The sequence below is a fragment of the Hylobates moloch genome, unplaced genomic scaffold (assembly GCF_009828535.3).
Source record: "Hylobates moloch isolate HMO894 unplaced genomic scaffold, HMol_V3 SCAFFOLD_2, whole genome shotgun sequence".
In the NCBI taxonomy this organism is placed as follows: Eukaryota; Metazoa; Chordata; class Mammalia; order Primates; family Hylobatidae; genus Hylobates; species Hylobates moloch.
The window spans coordinates 63,129,350-63,155,644 of NW_026652277.1; the positions used below are offsets into that span (position 1 = coordinate 63,129,350).

General features: G+C 34.6%; 1 pseudogene; it reads left to right on the forward strand.

The window, feature by feature from the left end:
• Positions 1–1,653: 1,653 nt before the first annotated feature.
• LOC116476545 (UDP-glucuronosyltransferase 2B17-like) lies at positions 1,654–17,866 on the forward strand (annotated as a pseudogene).
• The last annotated feature ends 8,429 nt before the right edge of the window (positions 17,867–26,295 follow it).

Consider the following 26,295-nt stretch of genomic DNA (forward strand, 5'->3'; position numbering starts at 1 on the left):
TATGAAATTGATCAAGATGGGGACATAGAAGTTTCCAAAGAGTACATTGTTGGCATATGATTCAGAGATGCAAAATATGCATATTATGAATGTTCTGATACTGTTCAAAAGCTCTATGAGTATGCTGTTTTGAACAAGAAACTTATGAGGAACAACAAGAATGCAGATTTTATGTCATTCTTGCAGAAGTCATTTCTCAGTAGTGAGCTGCTATCTGAACAACTTAATCTTTTAAACATTTGTTATACATTTGGTCTACTATCATCAATTTACAACTGGCAGTATGTACCAAGAACTCTCTGGAAGACTTTCATTACCTCCTTCTGATGTAACTGTTGTCATATTAGAACTTAGTACCAAAATACATTTATAGAAAAGAAAAGGTGAAAAATCTGCTGCATTTTCTTCATTTTGACTTTGCATTTGAGACTTTTAACAAAAAGAAGTGGTATCAGTTTTATAGTGAAGTTATTAGGTAAGTTAGTGGTTAATTTATTCACTTTTCCCTCCAATATGTGGAAAGAAACCTTCCTTTCTTTCTGTCTGTTAGAGTGCGTGTGTTTATAAATTAAAATAAAAAATAACCTTTTTTGTTATGTGAAAGACAAGGGTTGGAAAGGTTGTGAAGACATTGAATCCCTCATACATTGTTGGTGAGAATGAAAAATTATTCACCCACTGTGAAAAAGTCTAGCAATTCATCAAAACGTTACACATATGTTCACCACATAATTCAATAATTGCCTTTCTAGGAATATACTCAAGAAAAATAAAAACATGTCCACAGAAAGCATTACAACAATGTTAATCCATGCTATTCATAATGGCCAAAAGTGGAAGAAAACCAGTGTCCATCAACTGATAAATGAATAAATAAATGTGTTTATAAATAGCATCTGATACTATTTGGCAATCAAAACGAAGTCCTTATATACACTATTCTATGTATGGACCTTTAAAACGTTAAACTAAATAAAAGAAGCCAGCCACAAAAGAACACATATTATATAGTTTCATTTATTTTTATAGAGATCCCAAATAGGCAAATTTATAGAGGCAGAAATTAGATTACTGGTTGCCCAGGGCAGAGTGGATGCAGAAGTTCAGGTGGGGAGATAAGAGCAAATATGTAGGATTTTTTTTTAGCTAAAACTGATTGTTATGTTGGGTGCACAAATCTGTGAATGTATTAGGAAACATTTAATTTTAAATAATTGATGAATCATATGATATGTGAATTATACTTCGACAAAGTTTTACAAGATATTTCTTGAACCATGATATTTAAAAATGCTATTTTCATCGTACAATTACTTCATCTCTTATTCTGTGTCAAGGGCCCTACAGGACTCTCTCACTTGCCACTGTTCTTGACACTATTATAGAATATATTATATAAAACAGGATACTTGCAAGGTCATTAATCTTAGGTGGATGACAGCAAATATAAATATAACAGAAACATCAACATCCTTGAGTAAATATGAGGTAATCGAACTTTGTTAGTCTCCTTGCCATCCATGCTCTCAGGATGCTCATATAATGTATTAACTTTGAATTGAAGGAGTTATGTTTTAACTTGATTAATTTACCTCAGTATATAAGCATGAGAAAGAAATGGTGACTGGAAAAGAATTATCACTTTGCACCAGGATGGCTCTCAAATGGACTTCAGTTCTTTTGCTGATACAATTCAGTGGTTACTTCAGCTCTGGGAGTGGTGGAAAGGTGCTGGTGTGGCCCACAGAATACAGCCATGGGTTAAATATAAAGACAGTCCTGGATGAACTTGTTAGCAGAGGCCATGAGGTGACTGTGTTGACATCTTCAGCTTCCATTCTTGTTGATACGAGTAAATCATCTGCTATTAAATTTGAAGTTTTTCCTACATTTTTAACTAAAAATGATTTAGAGAATTTTATTGGGACATGGTTCGCTAGATGGATATACAATATCCCAAAAGGTACATTCTGGGATTATTTTTCACAAGCACAAAAAATACTTTGGAAACTTAATAATGGTATTAAAAAACTCTGTGAAGATTTAGTTTTGAACAAGAAACTTACTACAAAACTACAAGAGTCAAAGTTTGATGTTGTTCTTGCAGATGCCTATGGTCCCTGAGGTGATCTGGTAGCTGAGCTTCTTAAAATACCTTTTTTGTATATTCTCCGTGTCTCTCCCAGATACTTACTTGAGAAGTACAGTGGAGGACTTCTATTCCCACCTTCCTGCATACCTGTTGTTATGTCAGAATTAAGTGATCAAATGACATCCCTAGAGTAGGTAAAAAATATGATATATGTGCTTTATTTTGACTTTTGGTTTCAAGGGATTGTTTTAAAGAAGTGGGACCAGTTTTACAGCGATGTTCTAGGTAAGTCACGTGTCTACTTGGTGGTTATTAAGTCCTAACTTTCTTTATGCATTTGAAGGTGAGTTTATATAAAGTCAGAGAAGAGTATTCCTTTAAGTGAAGTCATGAAATGAAAATATAAGATGATCTATCAATCTCACAAATACTATGAAAAGGCTGACATTATTGGATCAATTTGAACCCTATAACCCTCACTCCTCCAGGCACTCCAGAAGTCATAAACCTGCAAAGTAAAGCACTTATGATTTATTTAAGCAAGCAGATTTCCATTTGACTACACATTATTTTCATATCTTAAAAGTCAATAGATACATCGAGAAACCTCCTGATGAAGGCAGACATGTAGATTGAAAAGTTATACGTATTTCTAACATAACCATCAAAGCAACATTGAGAAAGTTGTTTCTCTGTGTGCACCTCAGTTTTCTTATTTAGAAATTAAAATATTTTTCCACATAACTTAAAGGATTTCTTCAGTTTGGAGATATACTGGATCTATTCTAGAAATAAAAACCTAGAACTTGAGGTTTCAAATGTTTATACATTCCCTCACTAACAGCTTGGAAATTATTTCAAAGACTGAAATCTTGATAGTGAAAATTCAAGATTTTAATCTATATTTTATTAAATGGCATCTCTCCATTAAGGAAAATACAAGCCAAGTTACAAGGGAGCATAATCTCTATTTCAACAATTTCTGAAAATGTTCCAGCTGTTATTTGTAAATATATTTGTTTTCAAATGTAATATTAATAGGATCTTAACAAGTACCAAAAGCAATAATAGGTATTTCAACCATACACAAGGATTTCAACCATACACAAGGATTTCAACCATACACAAAAATCTCATAGTTCACTTACAGAACTAGAGATCAAGGGACTAGCTTAATAAATTACAGAAACTAGACTATTTCTTAGAAAGCTGTTTATATAGTATGGTAAGATGAATTGATTTTGGAGCTCAAAGAGTTGTTTAAATGTGCATTTGTTACCTTTGCTGTTTTAGAGAGGAAACAAATGCATATTTAAGCCCATTGTGGCTAGTCTTAATGATTACTTGTGATTGTGAATATACTAAATTATGTTAAAAATGTAATTTCCTCTCACAATTCTCTGAACACTTTGCCTTCCTTAAATATACATATAAGCATCATATGCAACACATGAAAATTAAATCATGCCTATATATAAAAATATATGTATATATTTATCAATGGAAAGACATTTTACATATCATTGGTTACATTTTTCATATCATTGGTTACATTTTTCCAAATCATTTCCAGAAAATATCTATATATTCACATGACAATTATCTTGTGTCAGTCACCTTTTGTTGTTGTTGTCTTTTGGATTTTTGTCCTATTAGGAAGACCCACTAGATTACTTGAGACAATGGGGAAGGTGGAAATGTGGCTATTTCAAACCTATTTGGATTTGGAAAATTCCTTGCCTAACCTTATCAAATGTTGATTTTGTTGGAGGACTCCACTGTAAACCAGTCAAACCCCTGCCTAAAGTAAAAATATTCTGGTTTGATTCGGTAGCTTAGTATTTTCAAAAAAAAAAAAAATGGCTGCACATTTTTCATTCAGACTGTTTGACTCACAGTGAGAGAGACATGGGAGGTCCAGTAAAGTGACCCTGCCATTAGAACCTCACATATTTCTCTACCATCACAAGTATGTGAATTTCATTAACATTAAACAACAAAGAGGGATACTAGGGAGACTTCGAAAACAGAGTTGGTTAAACTAAAGCTTTCATTTTGTAACACAAAAGAAAGTATGAGTAATTCCTCCAGAGAGGATTTATAAGGTGATTACCACACACTACAGGTTAATGATGGATTTTCAGAGAATACATATAGTTTCTGCTCCCTCATGCCTTACAATCTACTTTGAAAGATAGGATATAAGCAAATAAAAAGACAAGTCCAAAATGTTTTATTAGGGAACACCACAATCCTAAGGGAATATCCAGAAGAGATTCCAAAGTCATTGATAATGAAAGTGAGTCCTCAACAATGTGCCAGAATAGGTGAAAAGATGATGGTGAGATGAAGAGAAAAAAGGGAAGCATTTAGAGAAGCAAGGGCAGTTCCTAGGACTCCAAAATTGGTTTGCAGAAAAAAGCTGAGTAAAAAGGCAGATGATGCTAGAGAGGTAAGTTGGATCCCGATAATTATGAGTTAAAAATATCTATGAAGAACAATGGGGAGCTACGAAAAAGTGTTAAGAAACGAAGTGAGATAATTAGGCTTTCCTTTTAAAAAAAACCTCCCAAGATGTTCAATGGATTAGACAGCAGAAAGATCAGACTGTAAACGTGCAGATTATTAGGAAATTTTGCATGAGTGTAAGCAATAGATAAAGGAAAAATGGTCTGGAATTTTGATAGGGATACTTATGCCTGATTTTACAATATTATCACTAACTTCATATTGTTTTGTGTGGAAAAATTGTTAATACAGGCAAAACACTTTGTCTTTGACATATAGTTATCCAGAAATATTATTAACATTGTAATATTGTGATTTTTTGTTATTACTTCTGATACTATCAACCAGATAACATGTGACAGCCACTTGAGATATAATTTTTCATTTAATAGGGACTGGTTTTCCAACAAATAAAGATTATATTCATTAACAAACACCTAGAGGACAGATGCTGTGTGGACTTGTTTAAATGTAGATACTTACGTTTGGGCAGTCAAATGAACAAGCTGAGATGCTAAAGTTGTATTGTAAGGGTTGAGGCTCTTCACCAGTATTCTAGCTTAAATTGTACACCATTTCTCATCAGTTTTAATGTATGCCCTCAAAATATTTGCAGCCATATCCAAAGTTTACTCGCTTTCACTCCAGCATTTAAACCGTTTGTCACCAAGATCCCAGAGGTCTACATCTTAGGACATAGAAGGGTCAATTTATCCTATTAGAGCTGGTGCTTTCTGCCTTATGCCAAGCCTGTAGGATACATCAGTAAAGCTCTCTGGGGAGCCTGGGTCTCGACATTGTAACTGCCTGAAAAAGAAGCACAGAGAAAATGAACAGTGCACATATAAGAAAGGACATAATATCTACCAATTGTTTCTGAAAACTGCCATTAGATTTGAATTACAAAAGAGTTCTGCCAGAATATAGGATGATATTTCTTAGAAGGAACACAAGAATGTGATATATTTTACTTTAAGATCATTCTGTTAAGACATAAATAGAAAGCAAGCAATCTTTACTACATTATATAATCTCTTTTTTTATTATTATACTTTAAGTTCTAGGGTACATGTGCACAATGTGCAGGTTTGTTACATGGGTAAATATGTGCCATGCTGGTTTGCTGCACCCATCAACTCGTCTTTTACATTAGGTATTTCTCCTAAAGCTATACATCTTTCAGCCTCCAACCCCCAAACAGGCCCCAGTGTGCGATGTTCCCTGCCCTGTGTCCATGTGTTTTCATGGACTTATGAGTGACTCCACTTACGAGTGAGAACACATGGTGTCTGGTTTTCTCTCCTTGTGATATTTTGCTGAGAATGATGGTTTCCAGCTTCATCCACGTCCTTGCAAAGGACATGAACTCATCCTTTTTTATAGCTGCATACTATTTCATGGTATATCTGTGCCACATTTTCTTTATCCAGTCTATCATTGATGGACATTTGGGTTTGTTCCAAGTCTTTACTATTGTGAGTAGTGCCACAGTAAACATACATGTGCATGTGTCTTTATAGTAGCATGATTTATAATCTTCTGGGTATATACCCAGTAATGCTGGGTCAAATGGTATTTCTAGTTCTAGATCCTTGAGGAATCACCACACTGTCTTCCACAATGGTTGAACTAATTTACACTCCCACCAACAGTGTAAAAGCATTCCTATTTCTCCACATTCTCTCCAGCACCTGTTGTTTCCTGACTTTTTAATGATCGCCATTATAACTGGCATGAGATGGTATCTCATTGTGGTTTTGATTTGCATTTCTCTGATGACCATTGATGATGAGAATTTTTTCATGTGTCTGTTGGCTGCATAAATGTCTTCTTTTGAGAAGTGTCTGTTCACATCCTTTGCCCACTTTTTAATGGTGTCATGTGTTTTTTCTTGTAAATTTGTCTAAGTTCTTTGTAGATTCTGTATGTTAGCCCTTTGTCAGATGGATAGATCACAAAAATTTTCTCCCATTCTGTAGGTTGCCTGTTCACTCTGATTATAGTTTCTTTTGCTCTGCAGAAGCTCTTTAGTTTAATTAGATCCCATTTGTCAATTTTGGCTTTTGTTGCAATTGCTTTTGGTGTTTTACTCGTGAAATCTTTGCTCATGCCTATGTCAGGAATGGTATTGCCTAGGTTTTCTTCTAGAGTTTTTGTGGTTTTAGGTCTTACATTTAAGTCTTTAATCCATCTTGAGTTAATTTTTGTGTAAGGTGTGAGGAAGGGATTCAGTTTCAGCTTTCTACATATGGCTAGCACATTTTCCCAGTGCCATTTATTAAATAGGGAGTGTTTCTCCAATTATTGTTTTTGTCAGGTTTGTCAAAGATCAGATAGTTGTAGATGTGTGGTGTTATTTCTGAGGCCTCTGTTCTGTTTCATCGTTCTATATATCTGTTTTGGTACAAGTACCATGCTGTTTTGGCTACTGTAGCCTTGTAGTATAGTTTGAAGTCAGGTACCATGATGCCTCCAGCTTCGTTCTTTTTACTTAGGATTGTCTTGGCTATGAGGGCTCCTTTTTGGTTCCATATGAAATTTAAAGTAGTTTTCTTCAATTATGTAAAGACAGTCAGTGGTAGCTTGATGGGCATAGCATTGAATCTATAAATTACCTTGAGTGGTATGGCCATTTTCACGATATTGATTCTTCCTATCCATGAGCATGGAATGATCTTCCATTTGTTTCTGTCCTCTTTTATTTCATTGAGCAGTGGTTTTTAGTTCTCCTTTAAGAGGTCCTTCACATTCCTTGTAAGTTGAATTCCTAGGTATTTTATTCTCTTTGTAGCAATTGTGAATGGGAGTTCACTCATGATTTGGCTCTCTGTTTGTCTGTTATTGGTGTATAGGGATGCTTGTGATTTTTGCACATTGATTTTGTATCCTGAAACTTTGCTAAATTTGCTTATCATCTTAAGGAGATTCTGGGCTGAGATGATGAGGTTTTCTAATTATACAATCATATCATCTGCAAACAGAGACAATTTGGCTTCCTCTTTTCCCTATTGAATACCCTTTATTTCTTTCTCTCGCCTGATTTCCCTGGCTGGAATTTCCAATACTATGTTCAATACGAGTGATGAGAGAGGACATCTTTGTCTTGTGTGGTTTTTCAAAGGGAATGCTTCCAGCTTTTGCACATTCAGTATGATATTCGCTTGGGTTTGTCATAAATAACTCTTATTATTTTGAGATATGTTCCTTCAATACCTAGTTTATTGAGAGTTTTTAGACAAAAGGCTGTTGAATTTTGTCAAAAGCCTTTTCTGCATCTATGGAGATAATCATGTGCTTTTTGTCATTGGTTCTGTTTATGTGATGGATTACGTTTATTGATTTTTTTTATGTTGAACCAGCCTTGCATCCCAGGGATGAAGCCAACTTGATCATGGTGGATAAGCTTTTTAATGTGCTGCTGGATTTGGTTTGCCAGTATTTTATTCAGGATTTTTGCATCGATGTTCATCAGGTATATAGGCCTACAATTCTCTTTTTTTGTTGTGTCTATGCCCAGCTTTGGTATCAGGATGATGCTGGCCTCATAAAATGAGTTAGGGAGGGTTCCCATTTTCTATTGATTGGAATAGTGTTAGATGGAATGATATCAACTCCTCTTTCTACCTCTGGTAGAATTTGGCTGTGAATACTTCTGGTCCTTGACTTTTTTTGGTTGCTAGGCTATTAATTATTGCCTCAATTTCAGAGCTGTTATTGATCTAATCAGAGTTTCAACTTCTTCCTGGTTTAGTTTAGGGAGAGTGTGTGTGTCCATGAATTTATCCATTTCTTCTAGATTTTATAGTTTATTTGCATAGAGGTGTTTATAGTTTTCTCTTATGGTAGTTTGTATTTCTGTGGGATTGGTGGTGATATTCCCTTTATCATTTTTTATTGCATCTATTTGATTCTTCTCTCTTTTCTTCTTTATTAGTCTTGCTAGCGGTCTATCAATTTTGTTGATCTTTTCAAAAAACCAGCTCTGGCATTCATTGATTTTTTAAAGGGTTTTTTGTGTCTCTATGTTAGCCCTTGCTTCTCTACTTCTTTTAATGGTGAGGTTAGGGTGTCAATTTTAGAACTTTCCTGCTTTCTCTTGTGGGCATTTAGTGCTATAAATTTCCCCCTACACACTGCTTTAAATGTGTCCCAGAGATTCTGGTACATTGTGTCTTTGTTCTCATTGGTTTCAAAGAACATCTTTATTTCTGCCTTCAGTTTGTTATTTTCCCAGTAGTCATTCAGAGCCAGGTTGTTCAGTTTCCATGTACTTGTCTGGTTTTGAGTGAGTTTCTTAATCCTGAATTCTAATTTGATTGCACTGTGGTCTGAGAGAGAGTTTGTTGTAATTTCTGTTCTTTTACATTTGCTGAGGAGTCTTTTACTGCCAATTATGTGGTCAATTTTAGAGTAAGTGTGATGTGGTGCTGAGAAGAATGTATATTCTGTTGATTTGGGTTGGAGAGATCTGTAGATGTCTATTAGGTCCGCTTGGTCCAGAGCTGAGTTCAAGTCCTGGATATCTTTGTTAATTTTCTGTCTTGTTAATCTGTCTAATATTGACGTTGGGTTGTTATAGTCTCCTATTATTATTGTGTGGGAGTCTAAGTCCCTTTGTAGGTCTCTAAGAACTTGCTTTATCAATCTGGGTGCTCCTGTATTGGGTGCATATATATTTAGTATATTTAGGATAGCTAGATCTTCCCATTGAATTGACCCCTTTACCATTATGTAATGTCCTTATTTGTATCTTTTGATCTTTGCTCATTTAAAGTCTGCTTTATCAGAGACCTGGATTGCAACCCCTGCTTTTTTTTTTTTCTTTCCATTTGCTTGGTAGATATCTTCCTCCATCTCTTTATTTTGAGCCTATGTATGTCTTTGCACATGAGATGGGTCTCCTGAATACAACACTCCAATGGGTTTTGACCCTTTATCCAATTTGCCAGACTTTGTCTTTTAGTTGGGGTATTTAATCCATTTACATTTAAGGTTAATATTGTTATGTGTGAAATTGATCCTGTCGTTATGATGCTAGCTGGTTATTTCACCCTTTAATTGATGCAGTTTCTTCATAGTGTCGATGGTCTTTACAATTTGCATGTTTTTCCAGTGGCTGGTACTGGTTGTTCCTCTCCATGTTTAGTGCTTCCTTCAGGAGCTCTTGTAAGGCAGACCTGGTGGTGACAAAATCTGTCAGCATTTGCTTGTCTGTAAAGAATTTTATTTCTCCTTCACTTATGTATCTTAGTTTGGCTGGATATGAAATTCTGGGCTGAAAATTCTTTTCTTTAAGAATGTTGAATATTGGCCCCCACTCTCTTTGGGCTTGTAAGGTTTCTGCTGAGAGATCCACTGTTAGTCTGATGGGCTTCACATTCTGGGTAACCTGACCTTTCTCTCTGGCTGCCCTTAACATTTTTTCCTTCATTTCAACTTTGGAGAATCTGACAATTATGTGTATTGGGGTTGCTCTTCTCGAGGAGTAACTTTGTGATGTTCTCTGTATTTCCTGAATTTGAATATTAGCCTTCCTTGCTAGGTTAGGGAAGTTTTCCCGGATAATATCCTGAAGAGTGTTTTTTAACTTGGTTCCATTCCCCCCATCAGTTTTGGGTACACCAAGCAAACATAGATTTGGTCTTTTCACATAGTCCCATATTTCTTGGAGGCTTTGTTCATTTCTTTTCACTTTTTTTCTCTAATCTTGTCTTCTCAGTTTATTTCATTAATTTGATCTTCAAGCACTGACATCCTTCCTTCCGCTTGATCAAATTGGCTATCGAAGCCTGTGTATGCTTCACGAACATCTCGTACTGTTGTTTTCAGCTCATCAGGTCATTTAAGCTCTTCTCTACACTGGTTTTTCTAGATCCCCATTCATTTAACCTTTTTTCAAGGTTTTTAGCTTCCTTGCAATGGGTTAGAACATCCTCCTTTAGCTCAGAGAAGTTTGTTATTATGGACTTTCTGAAGCCTACTTCTGTCAACTCATCAAACTCATTCTCCATCAAGTTTTGTTCCCTTGCTGGTGAGGAGTTGTGTTCCTTTGGAGGAGACGAGACTTTCTGGTTTTTGGAATTTTCACCCTTTCTGCTCTGGTTTCTCCTCATCTTTGTGGTTTTATCTACCTTTCGTCTTTGATGTTGGTGACCTACAGATGGGTTTTTGGTGTAGATATCCTTTTTGTTGATGTTGATGATATTCCTTTCTGTTAGTTTTCCTTCTAACATACAGGCCTCTCAGCTACAGGTCTGTTGGAGTTTGCTGGAGGTCCACTCCAGACCCTGTTTTCCTGGTATCACCAGCGGAACCTGCAGAAGGGCAAATATTGCTGCCTGATCCTTCCTCTGCAAGCTTCATCCCAGAGGGGCAGCCGCTTGTATGAGGTGTCTATTGGGCCCTACTGGGAGGTGTCTTCCAGTCAGGCTTCATGGCTGTCAGGGACCCACTTGAGGAGGCAGTCTGTCCATTATCAGAGTTTGAACGCTGTGCTGGGAGAACAACTGCTCTCTTCAGTGCTGTCAGGCAAGGACATTTAAGTCTGAAGAAGCTGTCTGCTGCCTTTTGTTCAGATATGCCCTGCCCCCAGAGGTGGAATCTAGAGATGCAGTAGGCCTTGCTGAGCTGCAGTGGGCTTTGCCCAGTTTAAGCTTCCCGGCCACTTTGTTTACACTGTGAACATGGAACCACCTACTCAAGCCTCAGCAATGGTGGACACCCCTCCCCTCGCCAAGCTCCAACATCCCAAGTTGGTAGACTGCTGCACTAGCTGCGAGCAAGGCTCTGTGGGTGTGGGACCCACCAAGCCAGGCATGGGAGGGAATCTCCTGGTCTGCTGATTGTGAAGACCATGGGAGAAGCACAGTATTTGGGCAGTAGTGCACCATTCTTCAAGGTACAGCCACTCATTGCTTCCCTTGGCTAGGAAAGGGAAATCCCCCTACCACTTGTGTTTCCCAGGTGAGTTGACACCCCACCCTACTTCAATTTGCCCTCCATGGGCTTCACCCACCATCCAACCAGTCCCAGTGAGATGAACCACATACCTCAGTTGGAAATGCAGGAATCACTCATCTTCTGCGTCAATCTTGCTGGGAGCTGTAGACTGAAGCTGTTCCTATTCTATCATCTTGGAAGTGACTCCTATATAATCTCTTAAGAGATCTTTTGTGTCTACCTTCTTATTAGAAGCAACATAAAACTGAAATCTTAGTCAAGATAAAATCCAATAATTACGTTGAATAAAAATTGCTTAAGCTCTATATGGAAACTTTCTCAAACGACAAAAGCAGAGGTAAAATGAATGAAAATTCTATGCAGTCTCCAATTATTATTATTATCTCTTACTATTCTCAAAGAAATCACTATTAACATTAAAGAAAATTGATAGTGCCAGTAAAAGGTGGAAGAGAGCAGGTGGAGAAGGAAGACAGCGGCAAGAATGACTAGTAATACAAAAGTGATCATTACTACTACTAGCTCTTGTTATTAACTTGCAGAATGAAGATTTGAATTTAGGTCAATAGTTGTGAAGCCTGTCTTTAGTTCTTTACTACATAAAATAATTGTTACTCTAAATTTCTTGCCTTTCCATTAAGTATTGGATTCTCAGATAATTTTTATATCTGTTAAAAGAATAAGACAGTTGGTAAAAAGTATTAAGGGTTTTAAAAATACATATAGCCATTGGCTTCATGATATACTCACATGAAACTATGCAGAGGAAAACTAAATCATGATGGACAAATTCAATATTTGTGACAGATACAAAATAAACAGCGGTAGTAATTTAAATATCTTATATTAAGAAATGATTAACTTATAAAATGCACAAACCAAGCAATTACAATTATTTTACTGAAAGCCATAATATAAATATAGTTGGAAATTGAAGAACAAAATGATGAATAAAACAAGATCACAATTTTTCAGTAGGATAAAAAGGTATATCCAATAAGATTAAAATGTTCTAAATAAACATCACATATTTACATTGAATTATTTAAACATAAGAATGACCATAAAATGCATACACATTTTATATGGGGAATATTTTTAAACAGAGAGTGTGGAAGAAATTTATTTTTTTAAAATTTTTATACTGTTACAACATTTCTTACATTCATCTTATATTATTTCTACAAATATAGCACAGAATGAGATCAGTGATGAATCTATAAACACATTTTATAACTTCAATATGTGGTGGATAATGATGACTTTGGGCAGCAAGCCAGTAAGATAAAACATTTAATGCAAGTTACATTAAATATGGCTACAGGTAACTGGAACCACGCAGAATACCTGGATGTCCCCCTTATTACTTGGAATAGTATTAAAATTACTCTCATGTTAACAATGATGTTATAAGATTGAAATTATATTTTTCAAAAATACTTGGCAATATATGGTGTGCATGGACAACCATCAGAGGTTCTATTCTTTGTTTTGGTAAACAACAGTTATAAAAAGAAGGTTTACCCCTATGATTAAGATCTAAAAGTATATCCACTTCTTATGTTGGAAGTGGTTTGTCATTACTTTACAAAAAGAAAAAATAATAATAAATACAAGACAAAAGTAACAACAACAGTAAAAAGATGAGCACACAATTTTGACATAATATCCAGGAAACTTTGGGGTATACTTTCTTTCTTTCTTCTTTCTTTCTTTCTTTCTTTCCTTTCTTTCTCTCTCTCTCCTTCCTTCTTTCCTTCCTTCCATCCTCTCTTCCTTCCTTCCTCCCTTCCTTCCTGCCTTCCTTCCTTCCTCCCTCCTTCCTTTCCCTTCCATCATTCCTTTCCCAATTCTTTTTCCTTTCCTTTCCTTTCCTTTCTTTCTTTCTTTCTTTCTTTCTTTCTTTCTTTCTTTCTTTCTTCTTTCTTTCTTTCTGTTTCTTCTGTATGAGAATACACATCACAATCTGGAATTATAGAGTGCATCTAAATTTAAAAATAGGAAAGCATTGTCACACATCAGTCAGAATAATTATCAATCAATTCTAAACAAACACGTATTCATCAGGGCTTTGTATAGTGTAAGGGAGCTACTCTAGAGAGTAAGCAAGTCTCCACTGGAGAAAGGTCTGGTGGCCTTTCCACCTCTCCTGGCAGACTTTCCCAAGTGCTCCCTGTGAGACACAGCAAAGTGATGAAGAGGTCCCTTTACAGACAGTTATAAATAGCACATCAATTTATCAGTGTGATTTTAGGAAAAATAAATGTGAAAGTCACATCTAAACAACGACCTGAGAAATAAGATTACTCAATTATTTAACTGTATACTGCATAATTCTATATTGTAAATGGGATTCTTAGGAGTTCTTAACAGAAATTTCAAACCACAATACCAGACCCCAGAATGTCAGTGATTCTTAAACTTCAGACTTTAATTCTTTTTGTGGAGGATGGGGGAGCAGGAAGACAAAAACTCCGGGAAATTTCAAGTGAGGGATAAAGAATTATAGAGCTAAGGAAACATTGACATAAATTCTTTCCAATTGTAACTTTTCACCATTGCTCAAAGGCAGGTGTAATGGCTCCAAGGACTCCTAACTAAAAGAATTCTAGAGGAAAAGATTCCTTTGACCACAGATATTTACTAGAACTACAGTGATATCAAATTAAAACAAAGTAATTCTAAATTTCCAATAACCCATATTAATAATCATAACATTATAAATGAAGAGTCTGTGTATAATATTTTCCAGCATTATTTTCTTCTACTACAGTATGATAGCTGTTTCATTTCTTCTTATACACACATATCTACATGGGTACACACTCATATTTACACAGATAATGCATAATGGAGACCATCAATCTCATATTACACATTTCCTTCTAAAGAAACTGAGAAATTAGGTCAGTTAAAAACACAGCCAGTACTCCAAAAGTTCCTGATAATACTTTATTTTCTCTGTTTAGATGTTTGTAACAATCCCTTCAATTGTGCTTGCTGTGCTGACACTTTAGTGATGGAGCAAATTCTATCTTCACAGGAAATGGAAGAGTTTGTGCAGAGCTCTGGAGAAAATGATGTTGTGGTGTTTTCTCTGGGGTCAGTGGTCAGTAACATGACAGAAGAAAAGGCCAATGTGATTGCATCAGCCCTTGCCCAGATCCCACTAAAGGTCAGATAAAGTGCTTTCGTGGTGAACAGCCACTGGATGAGTCTATTAAACTCTAAAGAGTCCAGTCATTGAAACTTTCTGCCTGCAACATTAACTTATAGAATAGTTCTAATTATCTCAGATTGTCTTCTCAAAAATAAAAATATATATGGAAGATGCTAAAATAGCAAAGAGGAAAGTTTTTATTGATAATAATATTGGCATTAACATTGTGATAAGAAAGAAAGAAATTTAAAAGTTGCATGTGAAGTTTTGGTATTATCATGATATTATAGACATTGTACATAGAAATCACCAAATTCTGCCTTGTAATTTTCTCATTTTTCTTACAGAGTTCCTGAGGGCACTGTACACACTATAGATATTCTCAAAAAGGAGTCGAATGTTATCAAGGTACTGCACTATCACAGTAACAATAAACAGGCATTGAAGAAAGTCTGAAACACATCATGGAATTTAGGCTTATTATGTAATCTGGCCTCTGGTATTTGCTATACATGTTGCAATAGCGCTATTTAGTGTGCTGTTCAGGGTGCTATTCAGAAAAAGGATGTCCTAGCCTGACAAACCACTATTCCAGGTAACCACCGAGCTGACAAAATTTAGAGAAAATAGAAACTTGCCTGGCCTGCAGGACTGGACCCTGCTAATGCCGTAAGCAGGAAAATGTAATGGAACAGGTGGAAATGGAATCCTGCTTTTAGGATAGCCTCTGTACATTATAAAATATGGCCCCACAAAACCACTGCTCTAACCACCAGTTAACACATCCTCCAGATTGAGGAAAGAGAAAAGAATACAAGAAGGGGTCAAGGAGAAGAATACCACTCATGGAAAGAGGTTCAGATGCCCCTACTCCATAAAATATAGTAGCAACTTATTTTCTAATACATAGAATATACTTGCAATTTTTCTGTATTTGTGAGTTACTTTTTTAAACTGACATAGTGTTCTCTTAAGGACCTATGCTAAATTTTTGCTGAAAACACAAAGTTACTTTAACACTCCCATAGCAAATGCAAAGCAAACACTTGTAAATTATACTTCAGTTTATCAGGATTGCTTGGGAATTCTAAAATCAGTTACCTTATTTTGGTAATGGGCATGGGAATGGCTTGGCTAAAGCAGACTATATTACTCAGTGCTGGTCATGCTTTATAGTTCACCATTTAAATGTTAATGATCAGGTAAGTAAAATTTGGCAAAATACACAATTTTATACACTTTCAGCAGCTATATTGTTATTCATAAATTGCAAATGGGCTTTTCTTTCCTACATTGAAATACCTGCATAACTAGCAATACTGATAATACTCTGAATTTTTGTCAAAAATTGACACTTGAAATTTTTTTTGAAGTAGAGCAGCATAAGTTGTAATCTGAAAGAAATTATACACACTACCTACATAGCATTATTTCTCAAACGTAGCTGATTTTATAGATGTTGTTTTTTTGTAAATCAAAGATGTCAAACTAATAAACTATTAGCTAGATGTAAAGTCTTCTCATATCATTCAAAAATAAATTAATATTAAATTTGGAAGAAGACAGCTAGAATAAATACATAAAATAAATGTATAGGTCATCACTAATTAGTTACCACTTTTTTACATGAGAATTATAATGAATGGTTAACAATTTCTTAAATATTTAAATTTTTCATTGATACTCCAATGTGTCTAAGCTACTATATTGGAAATATTATGATTTCCTTATATACCAAACATTTTTTAAGTAAGGATATAAAATGGCAGTATTCAATTTACCTCGTACTTTTAGTAGTTTTCATTACTTAATATCTTGTTCTCATTTCTTCATTTTTCATACAAAAGGGATTTAACTAGCTGATTGTCAATCTCTATAGAGTTCTAACATGCTATAACTTTGGAGTTCTACTCATGGCACAAGATATTTTCCTCACCCTGACAGGTTCTATGGAGACTTGATGGCAAAAAAACAAATACTTTAGGATCCAATACTCGACTGTACAAGTGGATATCCCAGAATGACCTTCTTGGTAAGACTCTAGAGAACAAATATGGAATATATGAATAACAGCCAATTAGAATGATAATAATTCAACATGAAACATGCTTATTGAATATTTATTATTGAAAAACTAAAAATAAAATATTACTTTTACATATTTATTTTTCATTCTTGTGAGGAAAAGGATAACTCTAATAGTTGTCATTTTATTATATACACTCATATTCTTTATCATTGGAATCAAAGTATTTTTATTTTAGGTGTAATTACTATTCATAGGGTCTCTCAATAACTTCCTAGGTTGTCTCTCTGTCTTCTATTTCTACAACTTTATACCTGTCCTTTCTGATACTACAGGGTTATTTCAAATGACACTGAAAAATAAGAGTTCCTCTTCCATTACCACTGACTTCATTTTCTATGTGAATAAATCCCCAATCTTCACATAAAGTGACAACATTTTTTATGATGAAGTGTGGCCTATCCTTCCTCTGTTCCAGCACCACATCTACCCCACCCCCTGCTGCCTTGCACACCCCACATATCACACTGAGTGACTGCACTATTTATTAAAGATAACATGTTCTTACATGCCCAATCTTATTCTTTTATTTTTTGCACATTTTAATGTTTTTATTCAAAATGTGTTTCATCATTTTGTCTACCTGGCAACCTTAATTCATTTTTCTAGCCAGAAGTCACATGCACCACCTTTTCATATAGCCATCACTTATCTCTCCAGCAGAAGTAGGTACTTCGTTCTCTGAAATCTAAAAGCAATTTCCATGCAGTTTTTTGGGCATAATAATACTATCTAGAGAATATTGATTCTTTCAGTGCATCATATTGTTTATTTCTCATTTTATTCTTTACTTATAATTATTAATTTTGCTAAAATTAATCCAATCCTAGGTCACCCAAAAACCAAAGCTTTTATAATTCATGGTGGAAGCAATGCCATCTATGAGGCAATCTACCATGGGATCCCTGTGGTAGACCTTCCTTTGTTTTCGGAACAGCCTGATAATGTTGTTCACATGCAGGGCAAAGGAGCAGCTGTTAGACTGGATTTCACCACAATGTTGAGTACAGACTTATGGAATGCACTGAAGACAGTAATTAATGATCCTTTGTCAGTATAACATATTTTTCACTAGGTGGTATTTATAGATAGCTTCTCTTGTCAGTAGTGACAATGAGTTTCATCCTTTATGTAAGAGACGAATTTTGAAAGAATTTAAATGATTTAACTAATTGTAAATCTGCTTTTACTTTCTATCAGATAGTAATTTCAAAGTTACATTTGAAACTCACACATTTAATAGGTCACCAATTTCTGTAACAACTATTCTACATAAAAATAATATTGAAGATATATAGATAATTATTATGAATATACATTTTTAGAAATTAGAGAATACACAATGAAAAGGAATTATGAACTTGGAGAAACATAACAAAATATTCAAATCCAATAAATAACATTTCTGAAAGTATAACCTATTTTCCTAAAATATTTATTATTTTAAAAAATTTGATGGGATATAATGTTGGGGTGATCAAACCCAACACCAGGTCATAGGGGTGACAAAGTCCAGTGGAGTCAAAAGATTGAGAAAAAGACAGTTTGAGAGAGAAAGGTGGGACCAGGGGGCCATCGTGATTGTGGAGGCTGCAAAGGCCCTGAGCTCTGGGACCCCACGCTATTTATTGGTAATCCAGCAAAGAAACAGGTGGTGAGAATGTGGAGGTCGAAAGGACAGAAGCGTGATCTACAGCTGTGATACTTTAGCATTTATAAGGGACATGTTCTGCTTCTTGAGATAATGGGGATACAATTGATCTAGGAGCCTAGGAAGGCTAGCAACAGGGAGCCAGCAAGTCTAGACACATGCCAGAAGACATTATGTCAGATATGCAAGCCCTGCCTCAGCTTTCCTCCCAACACTCAGCTTTTTCCCAACATACAATTTATAAGCATAATACTCACCAATTTAAAGTGTAAAATTTAAATATATTTGATGTGTTTAATTATGAATCCATCACCGTAATGCAATTTTTGAACATTTTATCCCTCCAAAATGAAACTTATAATGCATTAAGTCACTCTCCATAAAAGCTTTTCCTAGTCTAGGAAAATATCAAATTGTTATCTTTCTAATTAGATTATACTCTGTATATTTCATATAAATGAAGTTATACAATTTATGGTGTTTTGTAAATGACTTCTTTCACTTCTCATAATTTTTTTTCAGTTTCATTCATGTTGTTGCACTTATCAGTACTTTGTTTCTTTTTTTGCTATATAATATTCTTTGGCATGAATACACACTTTGAATTTACACACTTATCAGGTAATGGACACTTTAGTTATTTCAAATTTTTGCTCTCAGGAACATTGCTATGCGTAGTTTTTTGTAAAAATAGGTTTTCCCTTCTTTTGAGGAGATCTAGCAGTGGAATTGCAGAGTGATTGTGGAACTTTATGTGTATGTGGATGAAAAACTGCTAAATTGTTTTTCGAAGTACTTGCACCATTCTTCATTAACACCAGCTGTACAGGAGGGTTCCAATTGCTTCACACTCTTCCCAAAACTTGTTATCACTTTTCTTTTTCTTACAGCCATTCCAGTGGTTGTAAAGTGGTCTCTCATTGTAGTCTTGATTTACATTTCCCTCTGACTAGAGATATTAACCATCTTTTCATGCACTTACTGACCATTCATATAATCCTTTAGATAAATTTCTATTTCAGTCTTTTGTACATGTTGTAAATTTTTTTACTTATTGTTGATTCATAAGACTTCTTTTTATATTATGAATATAATTTCTTATCAGATATATGATTTTCAAATATTTTCTTTGACTCTGGAGGGGTTGATGTTTTATTTATTTTACTTTCTTGTAGATGACCTTTAAAGCACAAGTTTTTAATACTGAAAGAATAAAAGCAAAATAATTAATTTTTCCATACTCCAAAGGAAAAAACGTGGAAAATGCTATGTCTAGACCAGCTACCATTAATTCAGAATTTATTACTACTATCAAGAGTGTTGTTATATAAAAGGTACCACATAAAGAAATACCTTAAAATACTTTACACAAAAAATGGTAAGACAATGAATGATTAAAAATAGGAAATAATTGAATAAAAAAGACAGGTTTGAAAATAGAAAATACAGAATAAGATGGTAGATTCTGAATCCACCAGTACTCAGATTAAATTTAAACAGAAAAAAAGATGACAAAATAATGATTAAGGAAATAAAACTTTTGAAGAGCACAATTAAATGTAACGTGATATATATGTATATACCTTTATATGCAGCATAAAAATGTGAATATATGTATATATACACATATGTGTGTGCATGTATTATACTAGAAATAAATTAGAAATCACCCAAAGAATGATTACTAAAAACTTCTCTAAATTTTGGAAATTAAAAATACATTTTTAGAAAATTCAGTCAACAAAATATTATAATTATACATGCACGTTTATTACAGCAACTCTTCTCCCAATTATATACCCAAGATAAATTAATATGTAAATCTAATGATATATATATATAAATATATTTATACTAGGATAACTAATGATGTCCAAAAATGTAAACAACTATGTCCAAAAATGTAAACAAGTCCATCATTTATAAAATAAAGAGATACTCTGTGGTATTTGTCAATCAATTGAATACTATACAGCAATGTAATTAACCAACAACTGCTACAAAAAAAGACACAAATAAGTATAAATTATATAATTCAATTATATAAACAAGCAATGCTAATTCATAAAATTAGAAATCAGGTTAATACTTAAATTGAGAATGAATGTAGTGACTAAAATGGTCCAAAAGGAGAGAGTTCTTCTAGGCAGGTTTTAACAACCCAGAACGTAAGCAGTAGGTGTCTTTACTTCAGGATAATGTTTAACATAATCTTAAAATTTTGAATAACTCTCTAGTGTGTGTATATTTATCTTATGTATCTCATATATAGGATTTTATTTTAGAAGATATGTAAAATATTTTAAAGTTCTAGAAATTAAATTGCAAAATAAGCACAAAACACTGGAGAAAATTCTACAGGTACTATATAGTGTGGCCAAGAAAAGCCTCTCTAACAAGGATCTTTTAAGGGGAAGCCTCAAAAAGAGAATCAAGCCTCATTTTATTGCAAGAAAGAACGCTCTGAAAAGGGAGAGAGGGGACGAAAGTTGTAAAGGGGCTAAGGTGAGAACACCTTTGGGAGCTTCAAAATTAATAGAAGCCCAGTGTCCCTAGAAGAGACTATGCAGGGGAAAGTGTTAGGAGAAGTTGCCAGTGCCTGACCATCTCAAGTTCTGTAGACCAAAAAGAGATCTTATTCCTTTCTTTCTTTTCTATTAAAAAACATGTCATTGTTTTTTATTTTATGTTTTATTTAACTTTTACTTTATGTTCAGGAGAACAAATGCAGGTTTGTTATATAGGCAAACTTGTTGCTTGTGGGTTTGTTGTACAGATTACTTTGTCACCCAGATATAAAGCCTAGTAAACACAAGTTGTTTTTTCTGATCTTCTCCCACTTACCACCCTCTCCCCTCTGCTATGTCCCAGTGTCTGTTGTTCCCCTGCATGCGTTCATTCATGTGTTCCCATTACAGATTTTCTTCTTAATGTCATGAGAAGCCAGATGGAAATCTTAATCAATGGAGTGTCATAATCTGACAATAGTTTCAAAAAATATTATTCTGGCTTCTGGAAGGAAAATACAACAGAAGACAGAAGAGTAGAGTAGAAGCAGAGAGATTAGTTAGAGGGCATTTCAACCACTGAACACAATTATTTCTTAAAATATCAAAATAGTCCAGACACGGTGGTTCATGCCTGTAGTCCCTGCACTTTGGGAGGTGAATCAGGAGTGCTGTTTGAGCCCAGGAGTTTCTAAGACCAGCCTGGGCAACATAGCGAAATTCCATTACCACAAACAAATTTAAAAATAAGCCAGGCAGAGTGTCTGAGCTCGTAGTCCCAGCTACTCAGGAGGCTCAGGTGTCACGATTGCTTAAGCCTACAAGATAAGGGCTACTGTGAGCCCTGACAAAGGGAATATACTCCAGCCTGAGCAACAGAGCACAACCGTCTCTCAAAAAATATGTATATCAAAATGATCATTCTCAGATTGCATTTCTACTGTCTTACTTATAGCACTTAGAGTGGCTCATAATATTTCCTCTGGTTGAAAGACATTAACTTTCCCACCTGATCCCATTTTCACTTTAAAAAATTTTGCCTATGATGAAATTATAATTTAAAACCAAACTTTCTGTGATGATTCAATTTAAAACATGTAATTTCTATGTCAATTCTATAATATTTACTTTGAATTATTTGTGTAACATTTTTCAAAAACCTTCCATAGTCTTGATATACTTAGGAAATAAATTTACTTTCTATGTTTGTATTTTTCTGTTTATCCTTGGGTATAAAATCAAAACTATGGTGATAGTTGAATTCATCTCACTGAATTAAACCTCTTTTTTCTTTCAGCAGTTTGGAAACACTATTATTGTAGAAGGATATTTGGGAGATGATTTAAGTCTATAGTTAAAAATCCAATATCTTGTGATAAAAACTAAAAAGAAGCTATCTGTGAAAACGCTTTGTGATGTGTGGATTTATCTCATGGAGGGAAACCTTTCTTTTGATTCATTAGGTTGGAAAACTCTTTTTGTAAAATTTGTGTAGAGACACTTGGGAGCCTATTGTGAGGACCATAGTAAAAATCTCAATATCCCGTGATAAAAACTAGCAGCTATCTGTAAAAATAATTTGTGATGTGTGGATTCATCTGCTAAGTTAAACCCTTCTGTTGATTCAGTAGGTTGGGAACACTATTTTTGTAGAATCTGTGAAGGGACATTTGGGAGTCCATTGAAGCATATAGTTAAAAACTGAACATTCTGTGATAAAAACTAAAAAGAAGCTAATTGGAAAAATGCTTTGAAATGTTTGGATTCATCTTACGGAGGTAAACTTTTCTTTTGACTCAGCAGGTAGGAAACGCTCTCTTTGGAGAATCTGCGAAGAACATTTATTAGCCTATAGTGAAAAACGGAATATCTAGCAATAAAAACTAGAAGGAAGCTATCTGAAAATGCTTTGTGATGTGTGGTTTCATCTCAGAGATGTAAATCTTTCTTTTAATTCAGTAGGTTGAAAACATTCTTTGTGTAGATTCTGTGAAGGGACATTTGGAAGCCCATTGAGGCCTGTACTGAAAAAAAATTCCCAGACATAAAAACTTAAAGAAAGCAATCTGTGAAAATTCTTTGCAATGTGTGGATCCATCTCATAAAGGTAATCCTTTCTTTTGATTCAGCAGGTTGGCAACAATCTACCTGTAGCATCTGTGCAGGGACATTTGGGACTCCACTGAGGTCTATAGTTAAAAACTGAGTATCCCACAATAAAAACTAGAATGAAGCTATCTGTGAAAAAGCATTGTGAGATGTGAATTTACTTCACAGAGTTAAAACTTTCTGTTGATTTAGCAGGATGGAAACACTCTCTTTGGAGAATCCATTGAGGCTTATAATGAGAAAAAGAATATCCCATGATAAAAACTACAAGAAAGCAAGCTATCTGTGAAAAAAACTTTGCAATGTGTCGATTCATCACACAATGATCAACTTTTTTTTGATTTGGTAGATTGGAAACAGCTTTTGTAGAATCTGTGAAGGGATATTTTGGTGCTCCTTGAGGCCTATAGTGAAAAATTGAATATCTTGAAATAAAAACTAGGAAGAGGATATCTGTGAAAATGCTTTGCAAGGTGTGGATTCATCTCACAGAGTTAAAACTTTCTTTTGATTCAGCAAGTTTGTAATACTCTTTTTGTAGAATCTGTGATGGGACATTTGGGAGCCTGTTGAGGCCTATAGTGAAAAACATGAATTTTTTTTTAAAAAAGCTAAAACAAACAGCCTTTGGAAATACATTGTGATGTATGGATTCATCTCACAGAGTTAACTCTTTCTTTTGATTCACCAGGATGGCAACACTCTTTTCATAGAATGTTTGAAGGGACATTTGAGAACCCCTTGATGCCAAGAGTAAAAAACCTAATATCTTGCAATAAAAACTCAAAAGAAGCTAGCTTTGAAAATCCTTTGCAATGTGTGAATGAACCAAACAGGGTTAAATCTTCTTTTTATTCTGCAAGTTGAAAACAGCCTTTTTGTACAGTCTGTGAAAAACATTTGGGAGCCCATTGAGGCCTGCAGAGAAAAAGGAATATCCTGCAATAAAAACTATAAAGAAGCTACATGAGAAATTGCTGTTCGATATGTGGATTTATCTCAGAGAGTTAAACAATTCTTTTGATTCAGCAGGTTGGAAATGCTCTTTTTGTAGAATCTGTGCAAGGACATCTGGGAGCCCATTGAGGGCTATAGTGGAGAAATGAATATCCCGCAACAAAAACTAAAAAGAAGCAATCTGTGAAAATGCCTTGTGATATGTGGATCCATTTCACAGAATTAAACTTTTCTTTTGATTCAACAGATTGGAAACACTCTGTGTGGAATCTTCAAAGGGAAATTTGGGAGCCCATTGAATCCTGTAGTGAAAAACCAAATATCCCCCACAAAAACTATAAAGAAGCTGTGTGTGAAAATGCTTTGAGATGTGTGAATTCATCTCAGAGTTAAACCTTTCTTTTGATTCAGCACGTTGGAAATGTTCTTTTTGTAGAATCGGTGAGGGGACATTTTGGGAGCTTATTGAAGCCTATAGTAAAAAACCAAATATCCGGCAATAAAATTAGACAGAAGCTATCCGTGTAAACTGTTTGTGATGAGTAGATTTATCTCACAGAGTTAAAATTTCTGTTGACTCAACAGGTTGGAAACACTCTTTTTGTCACATATGCGAATGGACATTTTGGAGCACATAGAGGCCTATAGCCAAAACCAGAATATCCTGTGATAAAAACTAGAAAGAAGCTATCTGTAAAAATGCTTTGATATGTGTGAATAAATCAAAGAGTTAAACCTGTCATTTGATTTAGCAGGTTGAAATCACACTTTTTATAGAAACTGTGAAGAAACTTTTGAGATCCCATTTAGGTCTAGAGTGAAAAACCTAATATCCCACAATAAATAATAGAAAGAAGCTATCTGTGAAAATGCTTTTCACTGTGTAGATTCTTGTCAGAGAGTTAAACCCTTTTTTTGGATTCAGCAGGTTTGAAACACTGTTTTTTAGAATCTATGAATGGACATTTAGGAGTCCATTGAGGCCTACAGTGAAAAACTAACTGAATATGCCATGATAGAGACTAGAAAGAAGGTATCTGTGAAAACACCTTATGATGTGTGGATTCATCTCAGAAACTGAGACTTCTTTTCTGATTTAACACGTTTGAAACACTCTTTTTGTAGAACCTGCGATGGGACTTTTTGGAGACTATTGAGGCCTAAAGAGAAAAACCAACTATCCTGTGATAAAAACTAGATGTGTGAAAATGTTTTGCAATGTTTGGATTCAACTCACAGAGTAAAACCTTTCCATTGATTCAGCTGGTTGAAAACACTCCTTTTCTTGAATATTCAAAGGGACATTTGGGAGCCTATTGATGTTTAGAGTGAAAAATCAACATCCAGCGATAAAACATAGAAAGAAACTATTTATGAAAACGTTTTGCAATGTGTGTATTTATTTCACAGAATTAAGCCTTTCTTTTGATTCAGCATGTTGCAAACACTTTCTTTGGAGAATCTATGAAGGACATTTTTGAGCCCATTGAGGCCTATAGTGAAAAACTGAATATCCCATGACAAAATCTAGAAAGAAGCTGCCTGTGAAAATGATTTGCAATATGTGGATTCATCTGACAGAGTTAAATTTTTATTTTGATTCAGCAGGTTGGAAACACTTTTTGTGGAATCTGCAAAGAAAAACTCGGGAGTCCGTTGAGGCCTATAGTTAAAAACTGAATATCCTGAGATAAAAACTAGAAATAAGCTGTCCGTGAAAATGATGTGTGATGTGTAGATTCATCTCACAGAGGTAAAACATTATTTTGATTCAGCAGGTTGGAAACTCTCTTTTTGTAGAATCTGTGAAGAGGTATTTGAGAGCCCATTGAGGCCTATAGTGAAAAATAACACACAATTAAAAATACAAATATACCTGTGAAAATGCTTTGCAAACTGTGTATTCATCTCACAGAGTAAACCTTTCTTGTGTTTCAGCAGTTTGGAAACACTCTTTTTGTAGAATCTACAAAGAAACATTTGGAAGCCCATTGATGTCTATAGTGAAAAATCGAATATCCCATGATAAAAATTAGAAAGATGATATCTGTGAAAATTCATTGCAATGTGTGGATTCATCTCACAGATATAAAAGTTTCTTTTCATTCAGAAGGTTGGATACACTATTTTCATAGAGCCAGTGCACAGATATTTAGGAGCACATAGAGGCCAATAGAGAAAAACTGAATATGCCACAATAAAAACTTAAAGAAGCTGTCGGTGAAAATGCTTTGTGATGTGTGGATTCATCTCACAGAGTTAAAA